Below are 25,090 nucleotides of genomic sequence, written 5' to 3' on the forward strand. Positions count from 1 at the left end.
CCAAAACAGTGATGTTACAAAAGAAGAAGAATTTAATGTTATCACAGTGAAGGAATAGAGATGAGGGAACTTCCAGTAAATTCGATTCATCACGAACTTCTCGGCTCGGCAGTTGATGACTTTTCCTGCATAAATTAGTTCAGCTTTCAGGTGCTCCCGTGGGCTGGAAAAGGTGGATACAGTCCTAGGAGACTCTTTCCTAGGAATGTATCCACCTTTTCCAGACCACCGGAGCACCTGAAGGCTGAACTAATTTTACGCAGGATAAGTCATCAACTGCCGAGCCGAGAAGTTCGTGACGAATCGAATTTACTGTAAGTTCGCTTATCTCTATGAAGGAACAATACACAGTGACCTTCTTCGCATAGATATTACACTCAATACACAGATACACAGAAATTATACAAGCAGGGATTTAACACTGCAATGGAAAGTGCAATCAATGATGTATTTATATAGGGATGATGATGTAGTGACATCACAGTACAGGAAAACGCATAATGATGTTGTTAGCGGCAAGGAGGTAGTAGTCTGAAATACTTTGAGGTATGACCCATAGAAGTCTATGGGAGAAAAAACACCTCAACATCTTTAAAAAAAAATTAAAACACCCCTCAAAAATTCCATGTGTAGATGACGTTTCATATTTCTCTATTGACTCCCAGCTAACATCTGGCCACAGTGTTTTTGGCCTAAAAATATGCCATATATCTGGGTTTTCTAATGAAAGTCATCACCAACTGCACCAAACCTTTTTGTGAAAATGGAACCCTGGCCTAGTGTTTTTTTTTTTAATCCCCTTAGAATTTCCACTTAATGACCCACATTTATCATTGTAGGTGCAAGTGAAGCATTTTTTTACACCTTTTTTTTTTTGTGTGCAGATAATGTGTAGGAGCGCCAAATTTATTAAAAGGTAAAAGAGCTTTGATAAATTTTGTGCAGGCCCCTTTTTATGAAATTTCTGTCTACACATACACCAAAAAGCTACACCATGTCTGGGCTGGTGTAGTTTTAGAGACTTTTCAGTGGCTTTGCGCCTTTTTTTGCTCCTATTTACAAAAAGGGGCAATGAAAAATCCCTTCCATATCATGTCTTTTGCAAAAATCAGTGGATTGCAACTCAAAATCAGCAGAAATGTGTATACAAAAAGGGGGAAAAAAAGGCGCAAAAAACCCTACCTTTTTTGCCCCTTTTTTGGACACAAAAAACTGTCTAAAGACAATGATAAATGTGGGCCAATGTGTCTATCGCTGGTGGATGCACAGCCCCAGTGGCTCAGTTTCACTGTCTGGCTCTCTTTTCCTATAGACAAAACAATTCTGGCTTCCGTGCAAGCCAGAAAATAAGAATTGGTGCAATGTAAACAGCTCATCGGCCGTGAACCCATTAGGTGGACATTCTCAGAGAAAATCAAAAGAACCCCAGAGGGCGCCATAGCAAGAATATACCATTTTTTTTAAATGATTCCAATTGACAAATTGATTAACCCCTTAAGGACCGGGGTTTTTTCCGTTTTTGCATTTTCGTTTTTTGCTCCTTGCCTTTAAAAAATCATAACTCTTTCAATTTTGCACCTAAAAATCCATATGATTGCTTATTTTTTGCGCCACCAATTCTACTTTGTAATGATGTCAGTCATTTTGCCCAAAAATCTATGGTGAAATGGAAAAAAAATCATTGTGCGACAAAATTGGAAAAAAAAACGCAGTTTTGTAATTTTTGGGGGCTTCCGTTTCTACGTAGTACATTTTTCGGTAAAAATGACACCTAATATTTATTCTGTAGGTCCATACAATTAAAATGATACCCTACTTATATAGGTTTGATTTTGTCGGACTTCTGGAAAAATCCTAACTACATGCAGGAAAATTAATACGTTTAAAATTGTCATCTTCTGACCCCTATAACTTTTTTATTTTTCCATGTATGGGGCGGTGCTCATTTTTTGCGCCGTGATCTGAAGTTTTTAACGGTACCATTTTTACATAGGACTTATTGATCATTTTTAAATGATATAAAAAGTGACCAAAAATGCACTATTTTGGACTTTGTAATTTTTTTGCGTGCACGCCATTGACCGAGCGGTTTAATTAACAATATATTTTTATAATTCGGACATTTCCGCACGCGGTGATACCATATATGTTTATTTTTATTTACACTGTGTTTTTTTTTTATGGGAAAATGGGGGTGATTCAAACTTTTAATAGGGGAGGGGTTAAATGATATTCATTGACTTTTTTTTTTCACTTTTTTTTTGCAGTGTTATAGGTCCCATAGGGACCTATACCACTGCACACACTGATCTTCATCATTGATCACTGGTTTCTCATAGGAAACCAGTGATCGATGATTCTGCCGCTTGACTGCTCATGCCTGGATCTCAGGCACTGAGCAGTCATTCGGCGATCGGACAGCGAGGAGGCAGGTAGGGACCCTCCCGCTGTCCTGTAAGCTGTTCGGGATGCCGCGATTTCGCCGCGGCGATCCCGAACAGCCCACTGAGTTAACCGGCAGCTTTTACTTTCGCTTTTAGCCGCGCAGCTCAGCTCTGAACGCGCGGCTAAAGGGTTAATAGCGCGGTTAAATATTACATTTCTCTTTTAGATGAGGCAATTTTACATAAGAGAACCCCTTTAAGCCAAGATCTCAATAATAAATCATGCAAGAAACTGGCAAATTCTGTATAGTATAGTAGTGATGAGCTGCATAGGCCATATTCCAATTCGCGATATTTTGCGAATATATGGACGAATATTCGTCATATATTCGCGAAATTCGCATATTCGTTATATTCGTTTTTTTGGGGTTTTTTTTGCGCATATGCGAAAATATATGCGCATATGCGAAAATATATGTGCATAGAATATTGAGCACTCCCTTCTTTAATGGTATAGGGAACTAATGGGCTAGTGCAGTGGTTTTCAACCTGCTGACCTCCAGATGTTGCAAAACTACAACTCCAGGCATGCCAGGAGTTGTAGTTTTGCAACATCTGGAGGTCCGCAGGTTGAAGACCACTGCACTAGCCCATTAGTTCCCTATACCATTAAAGAAGGGAGGGCTCAATATTCGCGAATATGCGCATATGCGAAGAGCAGAGAGGGATGCAGTGATCACTGTGATGTGTAAAACGTGAAAAGCAGAAAACTTGAAAAAAGCTGCACTCACCCACTGAGAAGTATTTGCCAAACGATGCTTTATTCCAAGTGTTCATACAGCAGACGGCAAGTCAATAGCTGGAGGTGCGGGGAGCGAGAGCCAAAGCTCTCAGATGCAGGGGGCGTACCACTAGACATCACTGTGATGTATACTGCGAAGAAAGAAAAAAAAAAGCGAATATTCGGAATTGCGAATATATAGAATATATAGTGCTACATTCACAATATTCGCGATTAAAATTCAAATTTCGAATATTCGTGAGCAACACTATAGTATAGTGTATGATACTGTTTTGCATGTCATGCAAGGAATAAGACCAGATTTCCTATAGAGATTTATGTGCTCTATTTCTGCCAAGTTCCAATCTTAATAAATGACTCCCAGTTCATGCATATTTATTATTGTTTGTTATTCCCTTCATAATTATGGTCCATTAGAGTGTCAGGATGTCCATTTAAGCTTAGGATACTGGAAAATTAAAAATCAAAAGTTGTCCTAAGTAAAGAAAAGCTATACCATAAATAAAATATAACAACCATAGGAGAGCAGCACCGCGCTATTCCTGGAGTCATCAGGGTGTCCGCAAAAAAAAAAAAAAAAAAGGACTTTGATCCACAGGTCCAACTTTATATAACACCAAAGGATCGCAGCACACCTCAAAGTAATTCAATGGGATTTATCCCAAAAAGTGCAACATATGTAGTGGGACATTTTAGTTTCCTCACAAGACCATTTTATAAGAATATTTGGCTATTTATTTGCCATAATACAGATCAGCTTACATGTGCGACATATAACTAACGATCATCAATAATAAAGTGCTATAAATTTTACAAATAATATATAGTTATTTATAACGTACATATAGTATTTAATATTATATAGTTGCCAAATGTTAATTCAAACCGGTTCTAAAAAAAAAGGTTGGAAACTGTGGTGTAACAGTCTAATATTTAGGGGAAATAGGGGGGGGGGGGGGGGTTACTTCTGACCAATCACTTCCCCTACAATATTGTGCCATTTTTATGTACCAACCATTATATATAAAACTGATAATGCCCTTTCACTTCAAGGGGTACACTTAAAGGGGTACTCCAGTAGAAAACTATTTTTTTTTTAAATCAACTGGTGCCAAAAAATTTGACAGATTTGTAAATTACTTCCAGTACTTATCAGTTTCTGTATGCTAGAGGAAGTTCTTTTCTTTTTGAATTTCTTTTCTGTCTGACCACAGTGCTCTCTGCTGACACCTCTGTCCATGTCAGGAACTGTCCAGAGTAGAAGCAAATCTCCATAGCAAACCTCTCCTGCTCTGGACGGTTCCTGACATGGACAGAGGTGTCAGCAGAGAGCACTGTGGTCAGATTCAAAAGAACTTAATAACTTCCTCTGTATTATATAGCAGCTGATAAGTACTGGGAAGTAATTTACAAATCTGTTTAACTTTCTGGCACCAGTTGATTTAAAAAAAAAAAAAATTCCCACCAGAGTACCCCTTTATGCCTCTGTATTAGGGCCCCCTGCTGAGAAGCTAAAGAGGTTTCCAGGAGCAAGGAGGGTTAATTGTATGGTCTGCCATCTAAATATTTTCCATCATCTGATCTTATTTAACCCCTTATAGGGGTACTATGCCCCTAGACATCTTATCCCCTATCCAAAGGATAGGGGATAAGATGTCAGATCGCCGTGGTCCCGCTGCTGGGGAGCCCCGGGATCCCCGCTGCGGCACCCCGCTATCATTACAGCGCAGAGCGAGTTCGCTATGTGTGTAATCACGGGCGATACAGGGGACGGAGCAGCGTGACGACATGGCTCCGCCCCTCATGACATCACGGCCCGTCCCCTTAATGCAAGTCTATGGCAGGGGGCGTGACTCCGCCACGCCCCCTCCCATAGACTTGTATTGAAAGGGGCGGGCCGTGACCTTGCGAGGGGCGGAGCCATGATGTCACGCTGCTCCGTCCCCTGTATCGCCCGTCATTACACACAGAGCGAACTCGCTCTGTGCTGTAATGATAGCGCAGTGCTGCAGCGGGGATCCCGGGGCTCCCGAGCAGCGGGACCGCGGCGATCTGACATCTTATCCCCTATCCTTTGGATAGGGGATAAGATGTCTAGGGGCGGAGAACCCCTTTAACCCCTTAAGGACTCAGCCCATTTTGGCCTTAAGGACTCAGACAATTAATTTTTTCCTCCTCGCCTTCTAAAAATCATAACTCTTTTATATTTTCATCCACAGACTAGTATGAGGGCTTGTGTTTTGCGCGACCAGTTGTCCTTTGTAATGACATCACTCATTATATCATAAAATGTATGGCGCAACCAAAAAACACTATTTTTGTGGGGAAATTAAAACGAAAAACGCAATTTTGCTAATTTTGTTAGGTTATGTTTTCACGCCGTACTATTTATGGTAAAAATGACGTGTGTTCTTTATTCTGAGGGTCAATACGATTAAAATGATACCCATTATTATATACTTTTATATTATTGTTGCGCTTAAAAAAAATCACAAACTTTTTAACCAAATTAGTACGTTTATAATCCCTTTATTTTGATGACCTCTAACTTTTTTATTTTTCCATATAAGTGGCGGTATGGGGGCTCAATTTTTGCGCCATGATCTGTACTTTTTTTTGATACCACATTTGCATATAAAAAACTTTTAATATATTTTTTATAATTTTTTTTAAAATAAAATGTATTAAAAAAGTAGGAATTTTGGACTTTTTTTATTTTTTTCGTTCATGCCGTTCACCGTACGGGATCATTAACATTTTATTTTAATAGTTCGGACATTTACACACGCGGCGATACCAAATATGTCTATAAAAAAAGTTTTTTACGCTTTTTGGGGGTAAAATAGGAAAAAACGGACGTTTTACTTTTTTATTGGGGGAGGGGATTTTTCACTTTTTTTTTACTTTTACTTTTACATTTTTTTACATTTTTTTTTACACTTGAATAGTCCCCATAGGGAACTATTCATAGCAATACCATGATTGCTAATACTGATCTGTTCTATGTATAGGACATAGAACAGATCAGTATTATCGGTCATCTTCTGCTCTGGTCTGCTCGATCACAGACCAGAGCAGGAGACGCCGGGAGCCGCACGGAGGAAGGAGAGGGGACCTCCGTGCGGCGTTATGAATGATAGGATCCCCGCAGCAGCGCTGCGGGCGATCCGATCGTTCATTTAAATCGCGAACTGCCGCAGATGCCGGGATCTGTATTGATCCCGGCACCTGAGGGGTTAATGGCGGACGCCCGCGAGATCCGGCGGGTCCCTGGCTGCGATCAGCAGCCGGGATCAGCCGCGCATGACACGGGCATCGCTCCGATGCCCGCGGTTATGCTTAGGACGTAAATGTACGTCCTGGTGCGTTAAGTACCACCTCACCAGGATGTACATTTACGTCCTGCGTCCTTAAGGGGTTAAGGATGCAGGTTTTTCAGTGTTTGCACTTTTGTTTTTTACTCATCACCTTCTAAAAATCATAATGCTTTAAATTTTGCACCTACAGACTCATATGAGGGCTTTTTTTTTGCACCACCAATATCACTTTGTAATGACATCAATCATTTCACTACAAAATCTACGGCGAAACCAGAAAAAATGCAATTTTCTTATTTTGGGGGCTTCCAATTCTACGCAGTGCACTTTTTGGTAAAAATGATACCATATCTTTATTCTGTAGGTCCATACAGTTACAAGGATACCTAATTTATATAGCTTTTATACGGGGATGTATGAGGGCTCATTTTTTGTGTCGTCATCTGGAATTTTTACTGGTACCATTTTTGTTTTGATCGGACTTTTTGATGGCTTTTTATTTATTTATTTTTTTTTTACACTTTTAGTCCAGCCAGGCTCTATCAATCACAGAGCCGGGACAGCTGTGAGCCGGCTACCTCCACAGTGGATTGGCCAATGCAATTGCCACATGTTGGCTATTAACAGCCAGCCGGTATGGCACGGGCTCGAGTCAGGAGCCCCGCACCATACACCGCTTACTGTTGTAGGACGAGAGGTACTTGTGTTGCACATACCCCTTTGTGCAAAAAAATAGGAATATTGAAACTAAATATGGTACAGACTATATATATGTATACACACACATACATATACACACACACTGTCAGACTAGTTGTATATAGGGTAATATTTATATGAATTTTTTTTAAATAGATGTCCAAGCAGGGCCCTTGCTATTGACTAGATCATATATAGAATTAAATAAATATATTATATTATTGCACAATATGTATAGATAAAATGTCCATAAAAGCCACCTATTGCACAGTGATACTGTTACTGTATCCGACTGAATGGCAAATGGAGTTTAGTAGTTATATTGTATTAATGCATTCGATTCAATGATGCCTGTAGTAGAAGATAGGACTGTTGCCAAGGACCGACCGGGGGGGAAAGGGAGAGTGCGCCCTAAACTGACCCTAAAACATCTCTCCCTGCCTACTTTCCCATCCATCCTAAACAATGGATCAACAACTGGGAGCCGGTCCCTTCCTGCGCTAAAGTGCAGTGGTGTAAAAGCACATAATATACATAGTCAGTCACAGGCCAGAAACGGAAAACTACCAGGCAACCAGATATACCAGACAAAACAGGGCAGAATATAAACTCACAAACAGAGCAGAACATAGTGAATTAACAGACAGTTCATAAACCGGATATCAGATAAAACGGCAGACATGATAAAATGAAAAAGACTAGGCATGATATGAGTTATACAGCAGAATCCAGGAGATGCAGGGTAGAGATGAGCGAACTTAGAGTAAATTTGATTCGTCACGAACTTCTCGGCTCGGCGGTTGCTGACTTTTCCTGCATAAATTAGTAAAGCTTTCAGGTGCTCCCGTGGGCTGGAAAAGGTGGATACAGTCCTAGGAGACTCTTTCTTAGGACTGTATCCACCTTTTCCAGCCCACCGGAGCACCGGAAAGCTGAACTCATTTATGCAGGAAAAGTCAGCAACCGCCGAGCTGAGAAGTTCGTGACGAATCGAATTTACTGTAAGTTCGCTCATCTCTAATGCAGGGGATAAACAGAAGAACTGAGAGCCAATACACTAAACTGAACAGGTGAGTTACTAAGAACTATCACAAGCAGGTACCAGTACAAAAGGACAAAGATCAACTAAGCAGGAAATAAAGGACCCTGTTCACACTCCAGACTCCATGAACAAACAGGAATTAGCTCAATCCCACAGAAGACCTTCGGTAGACAAAGGGAAAAAACAATACCCCTTACATCCCCGCCACTGGACGCAGTATAATGACGAAGGTCAGCGTGGGTATGTTACCTTATTTTGCAGACGCCATACATCTCTTGTATAATTCAGGTGTATGGAGAGTCCTAATAGTGTTTCTATTGGCCCATCCAGAATATAGATAGTAAGGACCAAGTCCACATGACACGCCCCCTGAGGAAGCAAGTGTGAAAATGCGTTTGGGGCTAAGGTGAGGTGTCCAGGTAGGGTGCATCTTATGTCTTTTGGCTGATATACTTGCTAATCTTTGCTGTATTTTGCACCATACTATAAAGACATTTTATATTACTGCTATACTACTACATAGATATATATTATATAGAGCACCTTGCTACCATGTGTTTAGTTGTACTAACATTATGTGATTAGGACACACTCACCTTCTCTTGTCTGTGTATCCGATATATCTCCCCATTTATGTCTTTTATGTGATTTTATACATGTATATGTTTTTGTACTAATAAAGGTTCAAACATTTGTTACTTATATACTTTGGTCTGTTGTGTTTGGGTATATCCCCTACACAAAGGGAAAAGAGATCTATTGCTAAACAGGAATATAACATACAGAGCACAGGTAACAAGCAAGACTCTGACATAGTGTGATAAGATACATAACAAAAAGGATATACAAATCCTAAAACCGACTAATGTAACACAGACTAAAATACAAGCCACATACAAGGTAAATGCTCAAGCAGACATAGTCAGAATATAGCACAAACAGACATGGTAGTATTGCACTCAGTAACCAGCCCCAGAATACAGAAGAACTCTGGTTTAATAACTCCACCCGAGTTCACTCAGAGCATTAACTATTCCCTATCCAGGTGGAATAGCAAACTGCTCTGAACAAACTAGTGTGTGAATACACACCTAAACAGAAAAATATAAAAACAAATAAACGGACATTACAACTGTATCTTGATAACAGTTTGGTGCTCCGCACCACTCACCGCACCGCTGCACAGGAAAGGACTCCGGGATGGCGGACTTCGTGCTGCAGACTGGCACTGCTATGCAGCCGGTCCGATGGTGATGTCCGCGCGGCGTGTGTAGTCCCGATGTCCTTCCGAAGTGGCACAGATTGCGTCCGGCCGTCTGATGGTGTAGGATGCGGTGTAGAGGTAGTGAGTGGGGATGCAGGCAAGCGATGATGCAGACAGGCAGCGTTCTCGTGGTTGAACGTGTGCGCCTGGACATTGGGGGGGTTCCAGCTGTTGCAAGTGCAAATATAAATGCAAGTCTTTCCTTTGGGGTAGTCTATATAGTTAGGGTGCATAGCAGCTAAACGCGGTTCAGTGTAACCCCTTCTTCAGTAGTGCTATATCAAATATCCTATGTTTGTTCTAGATTTATATAGTCCATGTACTTTGATTAACATCAGTTTCAGCCTGTTACAAAGTGTGGACTGGATTATGGGTGCTTAAATAGTATAGAAAAACATTAGAATGTATGACAATATATACAACTAGTCATATATATAAATCAATGTATAAAAATATATAAACATATATGTGGATAAATATGGATATAAGCATAATTGGGGGTATTTATCAAAGGATTTATGTGTTTTTTTTCATGTAACTTTGGCGCAGTTTCTTTTTGCACATTTTCTCCACTGTCATTTTTACAACTTTCTCAAAATCACACTGTCCTGTGTGTGATTTTAACTTAAGTCAGTAATTCATCATTTGCACCAATCAATCTTTGGCGCAATTTTGCACCTTTAGGTTTTTTTTTTGCGCAATTCACCGCCAATAAATTTTGCGCATGGAAAACACACTTAGCAATGTCAGAAAATGTAAAGGCATCAAAATACATAAACATTTTTTTTGTGAAAGCAGCAACACCTCCGGGGCTGCACAATACCATCCTGCGACATAGTTGTCTCTGAGGAACCTTCACCCTCCGTTGAGCCAGCATTGGACCTGGCCGCACAGGTTCAGGAAAGCTGAGCACTAAAGTAACCAAAAAAAAAAAACTATTCAAGTTGAAAATAAAATCCATTTCACATGGCGGCTATAAACCCCACAAAAGAAAATAACTCACGTCGCTTGCTGATATACTGCAGGAGGGACTCCGAAATGGCTGCGCTACAGGGTAAAATACGCGTCCTCCGTGGCGGTAAGTTTTGTGTAAAAGGCGCTGTGAACAGCTGATTTCAACATTTGCGCCAAAATTACTAACAACTTGCACCAAATGATAAATTTGGTGCATGTCCACGAAAACCAAAGTGAAAAAAAAAGGGTAAAAAGAAACTTTCAACAGGAAAAACTGATAAATACCCCCATTATGTAGGAGATAATGTGTAAAGGAACTACACATTAGACTGACTTGACTAGGTGGGATATATGGAGAGACTATGTATGTACATGCACATGCCCATTATGGATATAAAAATGCAGGGTAATGGTTATTAACCCCTTAACGACCACGGATGTAAATGTACGACCTGGTGTGGCGGTACTTAGTGCACCAGGACGTACATTTATGTCCTGTGTATGACCACGAGCATCGGAACGGTGCTCACATCATTCACGGCAGGTTCCGGCTGCTAACCCTTCAAATGCCGTGATCAGTACAGATCACGGCATCTGTGGCAATGCGCATGTTAAAATAGATGATCAGACTGCCCGTATCATCTGTAATAGCGGACGGAGGTCCCCTCACCTGCCTCCGTCCGTCTCCCGCCGTCTCCTGCTCTGTTCTGAGATCGAGCAGACCAGAGCAGATCACCGATAATACTGATCAGTGCTATGTCCTATGCATATCACTGAACAGTATTCGCAATCAAATGATCTCTATAGACATAAAAAGTGTAAAAAAAAAAGTAAAAATAAGTTTAAAAAAAGGGAAAAATCCCCTCCCCCAATAAAAATTGTTAATTTTTCACATATTACCCCCAAAAAGCGTTAACTTTTTTTTAAAGTAAACATATTTGGTACCGGCGCATGTGTAAATGTCCGAACTATCAAAATATAATGTTAATGATCCTGTATGGTGTACGGCGTAAACATTAAAAAAAAAGTCCAAAAATGCTGCTTTGTCACATTTTATAAAAAAAATTATAATTATAAAAAAATTATCTAAAAGTTTTATACATGCAAATGTGGTATCTATAAAAAGTACAGATAAGAGGTACAAAAATATTAAAGTATCTAGCCATGGGTATCATATTAATCCTATTGACCCACAGAATAAAGAACACATGTCATTTTTACCCTAAAGTTTACAGTGTGAAAATGAAACCCTCCAAAGTGTGCAAATTTGTTGTTTTCATTTAAATTTCCTCCCTAAAAAAATTATTTTTTGGGTTCGTCGTACATTTAATGGTAAAAAAAGAAGATTCATTACAAAGTACAATTGGTCACGCAAAAAACAAGGCCTTATATGGGCCTGCAGAGGAAAATATAAAAGAGTTATGGATTTTAGAAGGCGAGGCGGAAAAAACTAAAACGCAAAAAGAAAATTGGCCTGGTCCTTAAGGTGAAAATGGGCTTGGTCCTTAAGGGGTTAAAATAAATATATTAGTCTTAATTACAGTAGGGATAAAATACAAATTGCTATAAAAATTACTATATTTATAAAGAAAAATTGCAGTGTGAAAGAGATGAAGATGCCCTGTGGGTTAGGTCCCTGGTCCCATCCAGGCACTGGTATGCGGTCTGACACTGGATGGAGCGAGAGATGGAGCCCCCCAGGGAGTTGTCACAGAAACCCAAAAACCTCCAATTCAGAATTTAGTCATCTTGGTTCCATAGTTTCTAATTCATAAATTTTCCTTACTTCCGCTCTAGACATTTTTGATATTTTTTTTATTTTTTTGTATGCCTATGTATAGTGTATTTGATGGATGTTGGTGATGGTATTGTAAAAAAATGTAAGGCAAGTGGGTGTTTTGTATTGCCTTTTTAAAATATTATAGATCTATTCAGAGATGCGTGTTTTTAATGAATCCTGCTTGAAAAAGGCTTTCTAGCCGAAACGTCGCACCTTATGCTCTAATGCAATAAAGATCTTTTAACCTGCATTCAACCCGGACCTCGTGACTGGTGCTGTTTCCTTGAGGGAAGAGTTGTGTTTCTATCCAACATGGCAAACTGGGGGATACTTTGCACCGCACTGATGGTCATCCTGTGCTGAAATTGCCAAACATCCACACACACACATATATATATATATTATATTTTTATACATTGATTTATATATATGACTAGTTGTATATATTGTCATACATTCTAATGTTTTTCTATACTATTTAAGCACCCATAATCCAGTCCACACTTTGTAACAAGCTGAAACTGATGTCAATCAAAGTACATGGACTATATAAATCTAGAGCGAACATGAGATATTTGATATACCGCTACTGAAGAAGGGGTTACCCCGAAACACGTTTAGCTGCTATATACCCTAACTATACAAACTGCTCCAAAGGAAAGACTTGCATTTATATTTGCACTTGCAACAGCTGGAACCCCCCAAATTTGGGACCACTGTCCAGGCACGCACGTTTAGCCACGAGGACGCTGCCTGTCTGCATCATCGCTTGCCTGCATCCCCACTCACTACCTCTACACCGCATTCTACACCACAATACGGCCGGACGCAAACTGTGCCACTTCGGAAGGACATTGGGACTCCACACGCCGCTCGGACATCACCATCGGACCGGCTGCATAGCCGTGCCAGTCTGCAGCACAAAGTCCGCCACTCAGCTGGACCACCATCCCGGAGTCCTTTCCTGTGCAGCGGTGCGGTGAGTGGTGCAGAGCACCAAACTGTTATCAAGATACAGTCCTATCTTCTACTACAGGCGTCATTGTATCCACTGCATTAATACAATATAACTGCTAAACTCCATTTGCCATCCAGTTGGATACAGTAACAGTATCACTGTGCAATAAGTGGCTGTTTAATGGACTTTAATGGACATTTTATCTGCTTCTATTCTGCCTCTTCTAGTTGGGAATCCTGGATCTCCCCCTAGCCCCATGCATTGGAGCAACAAGCTGGATTCTCAGACAGCAGAGAAAGAATACATACATTATGCATATCCAGTGGCTTACATAGGAGCGGGTGCAGGGGTCGCTTTCATAGCTAAGGTCAAAATTAAATGAGCCACCTAGATCTGTTTTCATTTCTGTTTGTGTTCCATGACCCATTGATCAAGTCCCTTTTCCATTAATTTAATGACTATGGAGATAAGAGAGACAGGAATGGGTCAAACTGGGATGGGCCCCCATTTCCAGGGGACCCATAACAGCCCCCTGGTCTGCCTCTATGGTGTGTTTGTCCTTGTGCATATCCTATGCATCCTATGCAGACTCTTTATTGTAATGTCCTGTACAGTCAGACAACAAGAAGTGGGTATACAGGCAGCCACCACTGCAGCCATGGAAACAAAGCAATTGGGAAGGACTGAAGCCGTGCATGTGGAATTGGCGCAGATTAAAGGATATATTTGTGGGGTAAGAATATATTTGTTTTGATGCAATCCCAGGTGCTGGGAAAATTTGAAAATAGGTCGGCAATGCCTTTAACTTGGACCTATGAAGTCACAAAAAAAAAGATTTGTCATCCAAAGGAAAATAACATCAAAACAGATCTGCTAAACCTGCATGTGTTATCCTTAAAACTTGGCATGGGATAATTCATAAATCCAATAATTCAGTCAATTCTTCATAGGCATACCAAGAGCGTTTTGGTTGCCAGACCGTTATCAACACTCTCTAATCTGAAAATGATTTACAGTCAAGAAAGAAAATACATTCACCATAATCCCAATAGCCAGATCAGTGCAATGATCCCTCAAGTTACAATATGAATTGGTTCCAGGATGACCATTGTATGCTGAAACCATTGAATCTTGGGACCATAACGCTATAAAAACCTGGTAATTGGTTCTGAAGCCTTAAAATGTTATCCATAAATAGGAAAAAGTGAGGAGTTAATAAAAATAAGTAGATAACTAATATAGATAAAACAAATCCTTACATGTAAAAGTAAGAAAGATCTGCTGGGAGCTGTAATCACGGTCTATGTAGAGGACAGGAGCTTCTTCAGGGTCCTGTACAGTACACACAGTGCCCCGCCCCCACCTGGTGTCCAAAGGAGAAGCTACCTGTAATATGCAAAGCTGGTACATGTAAAGAGTAGTACAGAACATGTAATACCTCCCTGTACTGTAGGGGGCACTACCAGACAGCCAGTCAGTGCATGCACTTCAGTAATACAGGGGTTTTACCAGTGAATGCCCATTCTGATTAGTCGTTTCTCTCAGCCATTGACACGTTTCAGAGATCTGGACTGTCAGTACCATTGTATGTTGAGTCTGGTTTCAAGTTAGAATTGACCAGAAAAGACCATCGTATGTTGGGAATACTATAGTCTGAGGTCATTATAAGTTGAGGGATCACTGCATATGTCGTCATCTCTCATGCAGTGCCAGAAAAAGCTGATTTGAAAATGCTACTTGGCATGCCAGTAACTTCCCACTGGTATTTTGAGCCTTATCAGCCTTCAATGATCCCCATCATGTAAACTGTTCGAATAGAGATGACAATCCCTACATGGCTCCTGTTACCTTATTAAAATCTTCAATTACGTTAATATAATTAATGGCCAGCACTCCACTCCACCCATACGGCCCAGGCATTTTTAATTAGCAGGAGACTGCATAAGGGTTTCCTCCTTACATTCTCCCAGCCTTCTGGCAGTGAGCACATGGTAAGTGTTCACACTGGTGTGGTTCTCTGTGGTGGCCATTGTTTCTGTGATGCTTTGTCTGTGGGGTGGTGCGGCCCAGAGCCAGGGACTTGGTCGGGCAGCATTGGGGCTGCCTGGCCACTGGGTCGTTCCCCCTGTGGGCATGGTGTCTCGGAGGCAGTGGTCGTCACCTGGAACTACACCAGTTTTAAGTTAGGGACCCACTCTGACTAGTTGGCCTTGACATGGCGAGTGGGCTTGTACTTTTTGATCAAAATGTATAATAACAACCTGTTAGTTTTTTACATAATGCTGAGAAGCAAGTAGATCAAAATACAAATGGTGGATGTGCGGCTATGTTTCTCTATTTGTGTTATACATAAATATAATACTGAAATTCTCTATCCAAAGAACAAAGGAGAAGATGTCTGGCCGCTGGGAAACCATGACCCCCGCCCACCCCCTACCCCCCTTGCGATCTCCGTGCTTTCACCCAGAAATAGGCTGAATGGAGCGAACTTCGCTCTGTGCCAGATGAAGGACGACCACAGCCATCACTCCTCCTCCCATAGACATGAATAGAGGGGGCGTGGTGTGACATCACAAACACGTAAGCCCCAAGCTTCCTGCCCAGAGATTGTGGGGTTCCAGCGGCTGGACCCTCCGTGATCAGACTTCTTATCCCAAATCCTTTGGATATGGGATAAGATGTATAGGGGCAGAGTACTCCTTTAAAGGGGTTATCCAGCATAAGGTGATTTTAGTAAATACCTGGCAGGCAGTAATGGACATGCTTAGGAAGGACCTGCGCTTGTCTTGGGGCTAAATGGCTAATTTGTGAGATTACGATAATACTGTGGCTAGTTGTTTGTGTACTAGTATTTCCTGTTTGACTTTTTTCTTTTTTTGACTACAAATCCCACAATTCCATTTTCCTCCCTCCCACACATCAGCCACCCCACCCACTGACACATAAATGAGCTGCATCCATTCAAAAGACCTGTGGTTTTCAATCAGGGTGCCTACAGCTGTTGCATTAGTTGCAGATTGCTCTCTCCACCCATTGAAGCAGACAGGCTCCCTGTCATCAGCTGACAAGTGAGTCAGGTCTCGGCCCCATTGCAAGCTGGGAAAAATCTGAGACAACAGTCATTTTGTATGCTGTTAAAAATAAATATTGGGGTGAAAATCCCAGAAGAATTGTGAGAAAACCGTCACACACAGGTACAGACACTATATTATGAACTATACTAACTTTACAGCCCCTGTAGCATAGTCAAATAAATACAATTCCTGGAATACCCCTTTAAGGTCACAGTGCTCCCCTTCCTCCAGAGCTTCCTTCTTCCCATTAATGTTACCTTCTGACTTACAACAATGACATTTATAAACATCACAAAATAAAATAATTTTATATCCCCTATGAATAAATCAGGACTGTGTGATTCCCCCCCCCCAAAAGGTACACCGGTTGGAAACAAGGCTTTGCTGGAAACAGCGCATTTACAATTATAATAACATTTCTTTGCACAAGATTAACAGCGAGGGAAATGTAATAAGTGTCCTTCTCCGTGTGATTATTACATATTCATATTTGTTCAGCTGTCAGTACTTGCAGATTCCGTAAGAAGACGCAAAACATTCATTGGAACAACTGGGTTCTATTTAGAGATGGTTAGTAGAGATGAACGAACTTACAGTAAATTCGATTCGTCACGAACTTCTCGGCTCGGCAGTTGATGACTTATCCTGCGTAAATTAGTTCAGCCTTCAGGTGCTCCGGTGGGCTGGAAAAGGTGGATACATTCCTAGGAAAGAGTCTCTTAGGACTGTATCCACCTTTTCCAGCCCACGGGAGCACCTGAAAGCTGAACTAATTTATGCAGGAAAAGTCATAAACTGCTGAGCCGAGAAGTTCGTAACGAATCAAATTTACTGTAAGTTCGCTCATCTCTAATGGTTAGCAGTAGATAATAAATAATAATAAATATTAATACTACTACAGCAACTACTAATAATAATTATTGTTATGATTATTCATAGAGATGAGCGAACTTACAGTAAATTCGATTCGTCACGAACTTCTCGGCTCGGCAGTTGATGGCTTTTCCTGCATAAATGAGTTCAGCTTTCAGGTGCTCCCGTGGGCTGGAAAAGGTGGATACAGTCCTAGGAGAGAGTCTCTTAGGACTGTATACACCTTTTCCAGCCCACCGGAGCACCTGAAAGCTGAACTAATTTATGCAGGATAAGACAACAACTGCCGAGCCGAGAAGTTCGTGACGAATCGAATTTACTGTAAGTTCGCTCATCTCTAATTATTCCTAATAATAATAATGATAATAATAAATGTTAATAATAATTATAATAATAATATTGATAATAATAATTCATGTTATTAATAATAATAACAACAATAAATCCTCTTTTGGTCAGTTTTGTAAATTTTCCCCAAATTGTAGGAAACATCTACAACAGTGGTCTCAAACTGTGGCCCTCCAGATGTTGCAAAACATCAACTCCCAGCATGCCCGGACAGCCAAAGGCTGTCCGGGCATGCTGGGAGTTGACGTTTTGCAACATCTGGAGGGCCACAGTTTGAGACCACCAGTCGACAATGTAGAATGTAACCTTTATGCGTTCCATCGTAAAGAGTGGTTGGGTCCCATTCCTGTTTATTGATCAACTTTGGCAATATCAACAAGACATTTGTAAGTGCAAATAAAGGCAGAATGCATATCTCCAGCTTCCATTGAATTAAACATGTTTTTATCCTTCAGGTTCTTCTTTTCTTTTATTATTTATAGCGTCTGCCCTGTAGATGGCAGACAACAAACTCTCTTTCTATAGACTTCGAAAAATGAAGCTCTTATCGGAATATCATTTTTTTTTTTCCTGCTTTTGCAAGTTCTGAATCCTGAGATACCGGAGAAAATCGTATTTGTTAACTCGACATTCAGTTTGGATAATATATACTATGGAAAGGATTGGCCATATAGTGCTGTGAGTGAACTCGACCCCTCCAGAGGTTCCTATTTTTTTTTATATATTGGGGATATTGAATGTTATCAAATGTAATATTACACATGAGGAACTAGAATAAGCTCCTTTTTATCGTTACTGCATTTAAAGAAGCACTCAGAGAATATTTATTTATTTATTTAAATATTTATTTATTTGTTTATATACAGTACTGCAGCATAGGTTATAAGTAGAGATGAGCGAACTTACAGTAAATTCGATTTGTCACGAACTTCCCGGCTCGGCGGTTGCTGACTTTTCTCCTGCATAAATTAGTTCAGCTTTCAGGTGCTCCCGTGGGCTGGAAAAGGTGGATACAGTCCTAGGAGACTCTTTCCTAGGACTGTATCCACCTTTTCCAGCCCACCGGAGCACCAGAAAGCTGAACTAAATTTATGCAGGAAAAGTCAGCAACCGCCGAGCTGAGAAGTTCGTGACGAATCGAATTTACTGTAAGTTCGCTCATCTCTAGTAGTAGTACCTGCAGTTAAGGAAAGATCACAGCGGAGATCACAGCGGATGTCACTCCTGACACCCGCTGTGATCCTCCTGTATAATGTATAGATGCGGCCGGCGCTCTTCTATGGTCACCTTCACTGACGTATATATACACATATTCATTTATCCCACAGAGAGTTGTGATTGGCTGGGCAGTTGGTGACTTTTCCTGCATAAATTATTTCAGCTTTCCGGTGCTCCCGTGGGCTGGAAAAGGTGGATACAGTCCTAGGGGACTCTTTCCTAGGACTGTATTCACCTTTTCCAGCCCACCGGAGCACCGGAAAGCTGAACTAATTTGTGCAGGAAAAGTCAGCAACCGCCGAGCCGAGAAGTTTGTGACGAATCGAATTTACTGTAAGTTCGCTCATCTCTAGTTATAAGGGAATAATGGGGAGGTTCCTGTGCATGCTTTAGGCTTATCAGTATTAGCCGAAGTGTCAGGTATGGGCCAAGCTCCATACTGAATGCAAATCCATCACTGAAACGTAATGCTGCCTACATTTCCTATGAATCCTCTGGCTGAGGGTGTGACGTTTGATTACTGCACCTGGTTATCTAATAAGGCTGCTGGTACTCGAGTCCATTCAGATGATCCCATCAGACTCACATTATGTGCAGTTTTGATGTATTTTCTTATTCAAAGTGCATTTTTTTTAGAGAAATATTGTCATAAGTTGAAAGTGATTTGACCTATAGTCACAACTGAAGTGTTTTATGAAGAATTGAAGTCTTTGTGTTTTTACAGCAATTTTCCAAAATCATGGTAAAAATTACATGTTTTTACAGAGATTTGCACAACTACAATAAAATATTGCCAATTTTTCCATGAAGTTGGAAAAATCCCAGCGAAAACAGAAAATGCTGCATTTTTTTGGGAGGGGTGGGGCTTATGCTTCTAAAGGGGTACTCTGTCCCTAGACATCTTATCCCCTATTCAAAGGATAAGGGATAACATGTCTGATTGCCAGGGTCTGGCTGCTGGGTCCCCCCTGTGATCTCCGGCACGGCACCCCAGTCATCCAGTGCATGGAGCAAACTTCGTGCCAGATTAAGGGTGACCACAGCCGTCATGTCCCCTCTATTCATGTCTATTGGTGGAGGAGTGACGGCTATGTACTAGCCATCACACTCCCTCCCATAGACATGAATGGAGGGGGCTTGGAGTTATGTCACAAATACAGAAACTCAGCGATGCCGGCCTGGAGTTTGAGCGGCATCCCAGCAGTCGTGCCCCCTGCTTTAGATTGGGATAAGATGTCTAGGGGCAGATTACCCCTTTAATGGTTGCCCACTATTACCTTATATATTTGTCACCAACATGGACTATCTGACGTCTTTTAAAAATTGCACCAAAATATGCATTGCGCGATGAAAGCATACTTGTTCAGTTAAAAGGGTTCTCCGGTGGAAATTTATTTTAAAAAAATCAACCGGTGCCAGAAAGTTAAAGAGTAGCTATCAGTAAATTAAATTTCCCTATTCCCCCTCCCCATCTGTCCCTGACACTAACTACATCTATCCCTGTCTTTATTTTCCCCCAAATCCACATAAAATTACCTTTTTTTGCACAGCTGCAGGAGCTCAGAGTTGAGCTCTCTGGTGAGGGCAGAAAGTGGATGGCCCTGGCAGGTACAATGTCATCTGAATCCTGGCCGGGGCTCGCTTCCTCCAGTCTCCTCTCTCTCCTGCAGCTTGCGTGCTGCAATGAATGAGGAGAGGGAGATGCAGGGGGGCGGGGATATTTAAATTTTGCACATGCACGAGTGCTATGCTCGCTCTCTGCCTGTATAGGAAACAGGCAGAAAGCGAGCACAGTGCTCGTGCATGCGCGGCGTGCACATTTTAAATATCCCCGCCCCCTGCATCTCCCTCTCCTCATTCACGTGAACGCGCATTTCGGACCACGCTGTGCCACGCTGCTTGGCCAGCGTTGGTCCGAACGTACTCAACGTCAGGGGGGAAAAGTAATCCTGAGTCATATAGGGTGACACCTAGTGGCCAGGTTTTCAAATGTAAAAAAAAAACCATGTAAAACATGATTATTTTTTTTTTTATAAAATATATTACAAACATTTTTTTTACATAATGTATTCAATAAAAACATTTTTTAATTGAGAGTACCCATTTAAACAGATTTGTAAATGACTTACATTTAAAAATCGCAATCCTTACAGTACGTATCAGTTGCTGTATACTACAGAGGAACACAATGCTCTCTGCTGACACCTCTGTCCATGTCAGGAACTGTCCAGAGCAGGAGAGGTTTGCTATGTGGATTTGCTCTTGCTCTGGACAGTTCCTGACATGGACAGAGGTGTCAGCAGAGAGCACTGTGGTCAGACAGAAAAGAAATTCAAAAAGTAAAAAGAACATCCTCTGTAGTATACAGCAGCTGATGAGTACTAGACGGATTAAGATTTTAAATAGAAGTAATTTACAAATCTGTTCAACTTTCTGGCACCAGTTGATTTAAAAAAAAAAAAAAAAAAAAAGAATTCCACCGGAGTACCCCTTTAACCTTTCAGGATAAACGGATAAACTGTCTTGTGCATGAGGAGTAGAACTTATTCTGAACATTATATAACATGTATATTGTATTTTCTACTAGATTTCATGAATTAAATTATGTAGCAGCACTTACTGCGTAGTCTATGCTGTGAATCAAGCACTGGTGTCAGATCCAATACTCACAGTAAACACTTTTGCTCTCATTGGGGGAGATTCATCAAAACCTGTGCAGAAGAAAAGTTGCTGAGTTGCCCATAGCAACCAATCAGATCGCTTCTTTGATTTTGCAGAGGCCTCGTTATAAATGCCTGATGAAGCTGCGCATGCGCAGCGAAACGCGTTGCATTTAATACATCCATTGATTTTATCTGGCTCCCTGATGGTTCCTCTCTGCGCCGGACTAACTCCTGAATTTATGGTCATCCTGTTTTGATTCGTTATAAATGAAAGAAGTGATCTGATTGGTTGCTATGGGCAACTCAGCAACTTTTTCTCTGGACAGGTTTTAATGAATCTCCCCCATTGTTTCTGACTGTCTCCAATCCCCCCCCCCCCTCTCCTTCCTCATTCCTCCCCTCTCCATAGACTTCTATGGATAGCATGTAAACTAATCCTTCAGTGAGTTGGCAGTCCATCTTATAAAGTGAAAACAGAATTGACCTTTTGGGTTGAGGAAGCAGAAAAAGAGTCGGAAAAAAATAGGAAAAAGAAGATTTTTTTTTTCTGAGATTTATTAAAAAGTGTAAATTTTGGGCATATGCATTACAGTTGCTTGTACTATAAATTTCTGCCAAGCCTGTTGAAACATCAGTGACCATTAGAGATGAGTGAACTTACAGTAAATTTGATTCGTCACGAACTTCTCGGCTCGGCAGTTGATGACTTTTCCTGCATAAATTAGTTCAGCATTCAGGTGCTCCCGTGGGCTGGAAAAGGTGGATACAGTCCTAGGGGACTCTTTCCTAGGACTGTATCCACCTTTTCCAGCCCACGGGAGCACCTGAAAGCGGAACTAATTTATGCAGGAAAAGTCAGCAACCGCTGAGCCGAGAAGTTCGTGACGAATCGAATTTACTGTAAGTTCGCTCATCTCTAGTGACCATTTTAGGCCTATAAGTGGACATTGGATTTCTGTTTGCGTTCTATTGCTTTAGCTCAATATTGTTTTACTGTTTTGTTAAAAAGCAGAAACCGCTTTTATGAGAAAATTGCAAACTGTTCTCTGGGTTATTCAAGGTGATTGCACAACTGGCTATAACGTATTAACAAGCATAAGGATCATTGATCCCACTGCTTAATAGTTGAGATGACCAGTGGAATATATATATATTTTTTTTCCTCCCTGTCAAAGTATCACGCCCTTTCATATTACCTGTAGTTGGTCTATACTGAATTCTACACCATATTATCTGTCCTTGCATTAACCTGTATAAATGATAGTTGAGAAAAACAATGGGGGAGATTTATCAAAACCTGTGCAGAGGAAGAGTGGTGCAGTTGCCCATAGCAACCAATCAGATTGCTTCTTTCATTTTCCACAGGCCTCTTTAGAGGCCTGTGGAAAATGAAAGAAGCAATCTGATTGGTTGCTATGGGCAACTGCCCCACTCTTCCTCTGCGCAGGTTTTGATAAATCTCCCCCAATATGCTAAGCAATTTCCAAAAGATGGAGATGGAGGTACTGTAGTCCCTGCCTTCTAAAGGAAAGAATCAAAGGAATTAAAAAGTGACCACATTTATGGGTGGCCATGGAAAAGACTCCAAGCAGAGAGAGAAAGAGATGTCTATTTATTAAAGGAGTTGTCTGGTGGAAAATAACTTACCTTGGATAGGGGATAAGTTATAGATTGCAGCGGGTCTGAGTGCTGGAACCCCCCCGCGATCTCCTGGACAGGGTCCCAGCAGGGTGTGCCGGCCGCGGCTTCCTGTGGGGGCTGAATTTTGGCTTCCGGCAAACTGCAGGAGATCGCGGGGGGTCCCAGCGCTCTGCCCCCCCCCCCCCCCCTGTGATCTATATTTATCCCTTATGCTTGGATGGGGGATAAGTTATTTTTCACGAGACTACTCATTTAACATCTAAATTACATTTATGGATTTTTTCATTTTGATTTCATAGTGTCTCATGCAGAGGCGTAACTTGTAGCTTCGGGACCCCGATGCAAAATCTGCCACAGGGCCCCATGGGACAATTATAATATCTGTGATCTCTTATGGGGCAGATGTGCTTTGTGTCCCCCTCAGGCACCAGGGCCCCAGTGCGACTGCAACTAGAGATGAGCGAACCTACAGTAAATTCGATTCGTCACAAACTTCTCGGCTCGGCAGTTGATGACTTATCCTGCATAAATTAGTTCAGCTTTCAGGTGCTCCGGTGCGCTGGAAAAGGTGGATACAGTCCTAGGAGAATCTTTCCTAGGACTGTATCCACCTTTTCCAGCCCACCGGAGCACCTGAAGGCTGAACTAATTTATGCAGGATAAGTCATCAACTGCCGAGCCGAGAAGTTCGTGACGAATTGAATTTACTGTAAGTTCGCTCATCTCTAACTGCAACCTCTGCAACCCCCTTGAGCTACGCCCCTGGCCTCATGCATGGTAAAACTACCCATTAAAAATAAATCAATGTAACCAGTGAATTTAAGACACATTGTAGTATATTGTATCACAAAAAGTGCTTCTATCTCCTCTTATTAAGCTTCTTACCTCTCCCCTCTGCTAAACCTCATTTAGCTCAATTCCATCCTGTTTTTTTTTCTTTTTAAAGAAATATTAGCAGATCACTGAGAGATCAAATTACAAACTGCCCATACAAGTCTATGAAAAGGGGTGGTGGTGGTGTTGGTGGTGGGTGTTAAGAAGGGAGATGGTAAGGGGGAGTTTAGAGTGCAGATCAAGGCATATTGCATAACCATTGCAGTTTCTTGGGGGGGGGGGGGACCACACAATTTTTTATTGCATCACCTTCTTGTTTAGCACAAGGGTGTTTAAGTACTAACCCATTCCCTTGCATAGTTTAGTAGCAATTTTCACTATAGGAAGAGAAAATTTCACTTTAAATATGTTATTTCTTTCATACTGATAGGCTTCCCTTATGGCTTCACTGTTTCTGAATAATCATAGTCGTAACTTTGTCAAAAAAAAGCCTGGCTTCGAGTCATATGGGTGGTCCACTGGCTGTGATTGACAGATCCCTCCCTATATGCAAATAGGAAGAGTGTAAGAGCATTGTGTCTTTAAATGTCTGTTTGTTGTCTAGTCAGATGCATCTTTCATCCACACCCTGTTAGGCCTCGATATTTAAGTCTGCCTGATCCCTTTTTTTGTTGCCTGTAAAAGAACAATTCTACTGAAGCTAGCTTCCCTATTCTGCTCTCTGCATTTCTTTGGATTGCCCCATATTTTGTGATCCCTGTTTTAGTTTTAGGATATTCTCTCTGGTTTTACGTCTTGGCTTATATTTGTCCTCTTGGTTCCAACTCGACTTTTTGACTATCCTGTGTGTATGTGTTACGCCGAGCGCTCCGGGTCCCCGCTCCTCCCCGGAGCGCTCGCTTCACCTCCTCCGCTGCAGCGCCCCGGTCACGTCCTCTGACCCGGGGCGCTGCGATCCTGCTGCTAGCCGGGATGCGATTCGCGATGCGGGTAGCGCCCGCTCGCGATGCGCACCCCGGCTCTCCTACCTGACTCGCTCCCCGTCTGTTCTGTCCCGGCGCGCGCGGCCCCGCTCCCTAGGGCGCGCGCGCGCCGGGTCTCTGCGATTTAAAGGGCCACTGCGCCGCTGATTGGCGCAGTGGTTCCAATTAGAGTTATCACCTGTGCACTCCCTATATTACCTCACTTCCCTTGCACTCCCTTGCCGGATCTTGTTGCCTTAGTGCCAGTGAAAGCGTT

General features: G+C 41.6%; 1 long non-coding RNA gene across 1 annotated transcript in view; it reads right to left on the bottom strand.

Annotated features, from left to right (window-relative positions):
* The window catches only part of LOC130282960 (uncharacterized), a 126,080-nt gene extending 103,394 nt beyond the window's left edge, over positions 1-22,686 (bottom strand). The window contains exons 1-2 of the long non-coding RNA XR_008846566.1: positions 22,573-22,686; positions 3,176-3,317 (exon numbers count right to left, since the gene is read on the bottom strand). This is a non-coding gene — a long non-coding RNA (uncharacterized LOC130282960). The remainder of the gene's footprint in view (positions 1-3,175; positions 3,318-22,572) is intronic.
* Between the last annotated feature and the right edge of the window lie 2,404 nt (positions 22,687-25,090).

The sequence above is a fragment of the Hyla sarda genome, chromosome 7, assembly GCF_029499605.1.
Source record: "Hyla sarda isolate aHylSar1 chromosome 7, aHylSar1.hap1, whole genome shotgun sequence".
NCBI classification, from domain to species: domain Eukaryota; kingdom Metazoa; phylum Chordata; class Amphibia; order Anura; family Hylidae; genus Hyla; species Hyla sarda.